Genomic DNA, 8,192 nt, shown 5'->3' with positions numbered 1-8,192 from the left:
GTCACACCATTTTGACATTCAAAACCAACATGTAAGAGAAACTACCAACAGTGTTTTTGGGAAATCAATAATGAAATAAAATAATGTAGTTAACCTCCTCATTTTGCCTGAAGAATAGTTGTGGTGGTGGTGATGGAGGAGGGGGGGGTGGAGAGAAAGGAAAAGAAGGAGGGAAAGGAAGAGGAGGAGGAAGAAGGATAGAAAAGTACATTGTGTAACAAGAGGAACTATTATGGACAGATGGTAAGGAGACAGTTTCCTAAGGTGTTAACATTAACTAGACATGGAAACTTTAATATTATATAGATGTCTGGAAGAAAAACTATGATAAGTCATCCCCTGCCACCCCTCTCCCCACAAAAAACAAAACCTTCTTAGAATACTACTTTCCTAAATCTGAATTTAGAAGACATCTGCCTAAATGAATGAGCTATATACAATTCAAGGGTATTGTTTAATTTTATTCTTAGAATTTTGTCTTAGTAGCTGCACATCCAGCTTTAGACCATTCTTAACTAACAGAACGTTGCTGTTGATTTGCCATAATTTAGAGAAATTATGATCCCTTCTGTGTTCCCTATAGATAGTATGTATTTTATCTCCACAACTTTCTCAGATTTCAGAGTACACTATCATATCAGTGACTTATTATTATCTGGAGAAGTTCAACAAGAACTAGCAAACACTCTCTTCTTTCATGTGATAGAATAAAATAAAGAATGTACCAACTGGGGCTAAGTACTGGAAAGAGGTATCTAAGGGAAAGTTATTATTTTATTCTTCTTCTAATGCATATTCTTCAATAAATTCAGAAAATCATCCACTATGTCTTTGCATAGAAATTAGTAGTACAATTTTGATAGTTCCCACTCCCCTATACATGTGTAACTATCTATACAATCTAGATATAGTGTTCATAATTCAAAATATCCAAGTACCACACATTAGTGGATAATGGATCTGGCTGCAGTAATATGAATAATCTACTACAGGATCATATTCAAACTACCCAGAAGGAATGGAATTCATACAATTTATATTTTTCAGAGTATTTTTTTCATGCATTCTTCTAATATACTGTTTCAGATTTCTGCTATCCAATACATGACTCCATGCAGTCAACTTTGCATACTATTTTATTTATTGATTTATATAGTAATTATTTCATGTGGAAGACCCCACGAGTCTTATTTTTGTTAGTTATTAGAGAATAACAATTTAATACTGCTACAAAGCTCAAATATCTGGTGGCAAGGAACACAATGGCTACTTATAGATAAATTAATAATAAGCAAATAAGAAGGAATAAAAGAGAATAACAGAATGGGCCTTGCTTTACATAAAGTAGGAGAGCTCATCAGCCAAGTACAAAGACAACATTGCACGCAGAGGAATATACAAGCAGATATGCCAGTTCGGAAAGCACTAGATTTATGTCATTGAACTAAAACATCAGTGTGTTCAAATGGTAGTAGGTAAAGAATAGATGGCCAGATAATGGAGTTGCTGAGCTGGTCAGGAGCAAAGGATAGCAACTAATGACATTTAGTAGAGGCTTCTTTCTAATAACTCTATTCTGGGCCATCTTCATTCACATAATCTGTTTAAACTAGATTACCCACCATAAACCTGCTTAATGGAAGATTCTACAAGTTCCATTGGTTTAGGCAAATTCTAATGTGTGTATGTAGTTACATTCATTCAGCTGAACTATAATCCTAGAGAATTTGGAGGTATCTAATTTAATACACAGAAAACTTATACAGTAGCATTCATTTAGAATTTGAGTTACACTTCAGATTTCTTTGAGTCAAAACATCTGTGCTTTTTGCACTCTGTTTAATTTATGAAAGTAAAACCAAGTAAAATGGTGTGGATGGTATTTTAAAAATGCATGATTATTTCCACCTATGAAGGGACACAAAAGGGGAAGGAGAGGATACACCTAAACTTGGAAGTAGACAGATATGTTTGGAGAGGTTCTATTGTGTTTGGTTATAGAATGTAATAAGTGCTTGAAAGCTCAAGAGTAAGTCAGACAGATTCAGAGTGAACAATATTCTCTAGTTGTGTGATCTAGAGAAAGGTACTTAACTTCTTTAAACAGAATTATTGGGGCACCTGGGAGCTTCAGTATTGGTTACGTGTCCAACTTTGGCTCAGGTCATGATCTCATGGTTCGTGGGTTCAAGCCCCGCTTCGGTCTCTGTGCTGACTGCCAGCTCAGAGCCTGGAGCCGGTTTCAGATTCTGTATCTTCCTGTCTCTCTGACCCTCCCCTGCTCATACTATGTATCTCTCTCTCTCTCAGAAATAAATAAAAATTTTAAAAAATTAAAAAATAAACACAATTATTAACTTCTTTCAGTCCAAATTTATTTAAAATAAGGCTAATAGTAACTACTTAATAGGATCATTCCAAGAACTTTATCATCACTTCCTAACTTTCACATTGCTGTACACAGAGAACCCAATATATATTTGTCCCAATGAGTAAAATACATAACCCTACTCTGGTTTCCACAGGTTCCTACCAGTCACTTCTAAGGCTGAAAATAACAGTAACACAGAATGCCTAGAATTTTTTGGGACACCTTAATTAGGAAGGCACTCTGTAGATAAAGAATGTATAAGGCACATTGCTTGATAGACAGTTGGTTATCAATAAATACTAGCTATTGTTATAGAAGATTTTTCTCTATAATTAAATGGGTCAAAATTTTCTGCTTTTTAAAAAATTTTTAAATGTTTTATTTATTTTTGAGAGGTGGGGGGGGTGGAGGAGCAGAGAGAGAGGGAGACACAGAATCCGAAACAAGTTCCAGGCTCTGAGCTGTCAGCACAGAGCCCAATGAGGGTTCAAACTTGTGAACTGTGAGATCGTAACCTGAATTGAATTCAGACACTTAACCAACTGAGCCACCCAGGCACCCCAAAATTTTCTGTTTTCTGTTTGTGTTTGGGATGCCATAGAATATGTGCAGTAAAATGAGGAATTCTTACCAACTCCATATTCACAGAGTTTAAGTTAGGACATATATGTTATTCAAAGTACATTCAATTTTCAGTGACAATCTAAGGTCCAGGCATTAGCATGATACTTGGATTAATCTTTGGGATATGTGATCCTAAAACAATTTTCTTTTCTATAATTTTTTCTTAGCTGTTCGTTTTGCATCTTGTAATGATTTTTGATGATGAAACAAGAAGAATGGCAAAATATGTTTGTTTCTTTTTTCCTCAACCTTTTCAGTTTCTTTTTCTTTATGTTCTTTTTTTCCTGCATGATTTCAGAATTTCTTACTGTTTTTAAAGTTCCCATTTGCAATAGAATTCTGACACTCCCCATGCATCTGACTGAAGGTGTGTGTGTGTGTGTGTGTGTGTGTGTGTGTGTGTGTATTCTCTTCAGTTTCCTTTTTCTTTATAAAATACTAAGTGTATTAAGCCAACACCATAGCAACACAGTTGAAACTTCTCGTTCTGCCAATTTAAGGAATTATAATATTTCGCTTAATAAATCCTCTCATCTTCTCTATGATCACCATTTATTCTACAATAATGTTAAATGTGATTCTGTGATTTTCACATATTCTATATGAGATGCTTATGGTAGATAAAATTGACATAGCAGATAAGGTCAGGTATGTACTATGCTTTTCCTTAGATCACTAAGTGTTGATTAATACATATAGGATTAATCTTTGGGTGAATTAGCTCTGAATTTACACATACTACCCCAAATGAAATGTTCCACCTAATTCAAATTTGTCTCAATGTCATATTGAGGTGAATGCAATTATTCTCATGTAGATCCCATAACTACTTCATATGGTTTGGATTAAACTGAAATGTTACTTATCTATGTATCTGGCAACATGGATTTGATATTCTATTTCCTCTAAAAAAAGGTGCTTACATAAAGACAGTCTAAAATAACATCACTCAATTTATTATACCACTTATAAGAAGTCACATATATTTTATCTTCAACTATAATGGTAAATGAATTCATGAATCTTTTCTTTCCTGAATAAGAAATTCTTAATTTCTGAGATCACTATTTTCTTGCTTTTCCCAATAGGCTCCTTCTTGAGCATTTGAATAAAATGCTTTCATAACATTCAAAAACCTTCATGTCATGAAAAAAAATGTATAGATATTTTATATAATCGGGAATTTAAAAGCAATTCTACAATAACCAGTAGCTATTTATTTTTTAAAAAAAGTAAATAGAATTGAAATACAATATTAAAATATTGATTGCAAGGTAAATTCCCATTTTGGAATAAATAGTAGAATGGATACTTATATTATTTGCTTTCGAAAAGAAAGAGAAAGGGAAGATAAGGAAATTAATGTTAGCATGTGAGTATATACTTTTACAAGAAGAAAAATCTTTTTTTTTCCCCTTATCTAATCTGTGTATCTTGGAAACATCAGGAAAAAGAAAACTCTACAAGGTTGAATTACGGATTAAATAACCCTTATATCTTTATTTCCTTGAAAATACTAAAGACAGGTATTTCTCCTCTAAGAAGTGCTGTGATATGTGAATAATTTCTGTAAGGAAATCTCTCTACAAAATGATTATCTGAGTTTTTTAACTTTCTGTCTTAACTTGAATGTTTACATATTTTCTTCACAAAAATATACTTGCCTTAGTAAAATCAACTAATGTGAAGCTTGTAAAAGTCTGGAAGCACTGCATTTCTCCTCATGATTGCTTTTCAGTTCTAAATAAAAATATCAAATCCTTTTCATTAATCAGGCTTTGCAGACTTTGGCTGTTGAGAAGGTTGGGGAGAATGGAATTTACTCAGGGAATAGTTGAGAAAAGCTCTCTTTGCAGTTGATGTGCACATTTGGTTTAGCAGATGTTCTTTGTTGATTGAGCCACGAGTGACTATATCCTAGAACTGTCTAACCTTTTTTCCTTCAGTCAATCTTTTCACAGCTCAGGTTAATCTACTAACAGATACTTCAGCAGAATTCAATAAATGGAGGAAAACTGATTAATATTTAAACATAGGAATGCTTAGTTTAAGCATTTTCAGCATTTTCAAAATAAAGAATGTAAAAAATAGTGACAATAAATATAAACTATATATTGAATAAAAATTTTCAGTAAGGGTCAGTACATTGCTATTTCGGTAGTTAACTACTCAATAATGATTATTATGCACTGAATTGTGTCCCCTGAAATTTGTATATTAAAGACCTAAACCCCTATGTAACTGTTTTTGGAGATAGGGTACTTAGAAGGTAATTAAAGTTAAAAGAGGTAATAAGGATGGAGCCCTAACCTGATAAGATTGTGACCTTATAAAAAGAGAACATGGGGGATCTCTCTCTCCTTGTCTGTGCCACGGGAGGCACAGTGAGAAGTTAGCCATTTACAAACTGGCTGCTGATTAAAATATCAATTATTTTCTCATGAACTGTGGGAAAGGAGTAAAGGAAGTTGAATTTCTTCACATACTAAGAGAAGAAAATTTGAACCCAATGGAAGGAAATTAAATAAGGATTCACTATAGAACTAACATGAGAAGCCATGAGAGACCAAGGTATTATTAGCAAGATGAATGTTAGATATCTGTGTGTTCCATACCATGGTCAAGTTATTAACTAAACTTTGTTTGGTTTTAATGAGAGTGAGGATGTCAATGATTGGTAAAGAAGAAATATCATATAACTAATCAATGAAAGGAGCACTTTCATGAAAGAGGAGAAATGGAGTTTCTGGGAATATTGTTTTAAATGTTAAAGACATTCTTGACTTCCATCATCCTTGGGATTTGGGGTTTGAAACAAACTTATATTTATCTCCAGAAGTAAGAAAAGCCAAATACTGTCTAGGATACATGTAGGTTGTCCATTAAAAATTCAAAATATACTTAGTTGTTGCAGCCTGTAGAAAATTCTGTCTTTGTTACTAAGTATTTAAAGCATGTGCACAGACACACGCGAATAGAATCCTAAGGTTTTGACTATCAACAGTACCGTACCTATATTGTCTCAACAGTGTACCTTGAATAATAGACTAAGAAGATCAGAGAAATCACCTAGATAAATAAATGATATGGCTCTTTTCTATATTGGTAAAATGACTGGAACAAGATTAATGCAGTGGCTATGGTAGTTCATGCCTGTCAGTAAGCAGAAAATTCTCATTTTAATACCACCTCAATTACCTCTCATTTAGTAAGATCCAGAAAAAATACTAGAAAAAAAATGACAGGAGCATGCACTGAGAACTTAAGATTCTATTGAGAAACATCAAACACAACAACTAAATCATGAACATGTTTGTAAGTCATAAATTAATCAAAGTGATAATCATAGTGCTTTAAGCCTAACATAATGAGTTAACAAAACTTATGCAGGTACTCATTTCAAAATTTAATCAATACTAAAAATATAGACTTAGAAATATACATAAGGAGAATCCCATTTTAAAATGCATTGAGTTAGGGGTGCCTGGGTGGCTCAGTTGGTTAAGCATCTGATTTTGTCTCAGGTCATGATCTCGTGGTTTGTGGGTTCAAGCCCTGCATAGGGCTCTTGTGCTGACTGCTCAGAGCCTGGAGTCTGCTTCCAATTCTGTGTCTCTCTGTCTCTCTCTGCCCCTCTCCTGCTCACACTCTGTCTCTCTCTAACATAAATAAACATTACATATTTTTAATGCATTGAATTGAGGAAACATCTATCAGACACTAACAATTGCCTTTGATCCAAAAACTTAACACATTAAAACAATTTAACATCATACCCATAATGGCAAAAATAGCAATGAGATTGAATAAACCTTTTCTTCTTACAGACAGCAATTATAAAAATTGAAAACAGTGTGAACAAATTATCTAAATATACTGGAGCATATAAATAAGACAGAGAACTCTGGTAAAAGTATCCACAAAATTATTTTGGCCAAAAAGTCTGAATAGACTTTAATAGTTATCACATCCCTCAAATAAATTTGTCATTAGATGAAAAAAAGAAAGATAGAAAAAATATAAATGACCATATCAGCCATCAAATTGAACTGATATTTGTAGAACACTATCCTTTACAGCTGCAGGTTGTATTATTTCAAATACATATGGAGTGTTCACAAAGATAGATCACTTATTGACCTGTAAAAAAAATCTCAATAGAGATAAAAAAATAGGTCTCTTTCAAACTATGTTCCTTGATCATCACATAGTTAAACTACAAATAAATAAATTAACACATATAGAAAGACCCCAGATATGTAGATATTAACTCATTTCTAAACAACACATATGTCACTGTATAAATAGAAGGAAACTGTACAATATTTTGAGTCAAATTATATTTTAAAACCGGCATATCAAAATTAATGTGAACCTGCTAAAGAAATATATAAAGGGAAGTTTTTAATGTTAAGTGCAAATATAAAAAAAATGTCTGAGGCCAATGCTGTAAACCTACAGCCACAGGAAAATAGTATAAGGGCAGCAAATAAAAATATGGTAAGCAGAAGGAAAGATTAAGAGAAGAAAGCAATGAAATGGAAAACATGCAAAAATAGAGAACATAGAGCTGCTTCATATAATTCAGAACAATCAGTTAAATTCACATTTCAATTAACGTAAAATTTTAGTATGTCATATATATTATATGGAATATGACTATGCATGTAAAAATATCCATTGTCTATCTGAATTCAAATTTAATTGGGTTCTTGTATTTTTTTTGTTCAATCTGACAACCCTGAGATAAAAATCAATAGCATAAAAAGTTTATTCTTTGAAAAGATCAATAAAATTATACATTTCACACTCTATTGATGAAGACTAAAAGGAGACAAGTGACAAATTATCATTATTACCATTTAAAGAAGGGATACCACTCAAGGTCATTCCGATATTAAAATAATGTAAAGTGGACATTATAAGTGACTTAATGCCAGTTATATGAAGAAATTACTTGGAAGTCACAAATTACTAAAATTGACAAAAGAAAATAGATAATCTTATAACAGGCTAGAGAACCTCCTCTTTCTGCTATGTGAGGACACAGGAAGAAGATGGCCATCTATAATCCAAGAAGAGGAACTTCCCCCCAAACCTGACCCATTTGGCACCCGGAGCTTGGTCTTCAAGCCTCTACAACTATGAGAAACAAATATTTCTTGTTTAATATACCTAGTCTGTGATAGATGGTTAT

This window comes from Hyaena hyaena, unplaced genomic scaffold, assembly GCF_003009895.1.
Source record: "Hyaena hyaena isolate Hyena2069 unplaced genomic scaffold, ASM300989v1 scaffold_423, whole genome shotgun sequence".
NCBI classification, from domain to species: domain Eukaryota; kingdom Metazoa; phylum Chordata; class Mammalia; order Carnivora; family Hyaenidae; genus Hyaena; species Hyaena hyaena.
Note: the sequence above shows the minus strand (reverse complement) of the source record.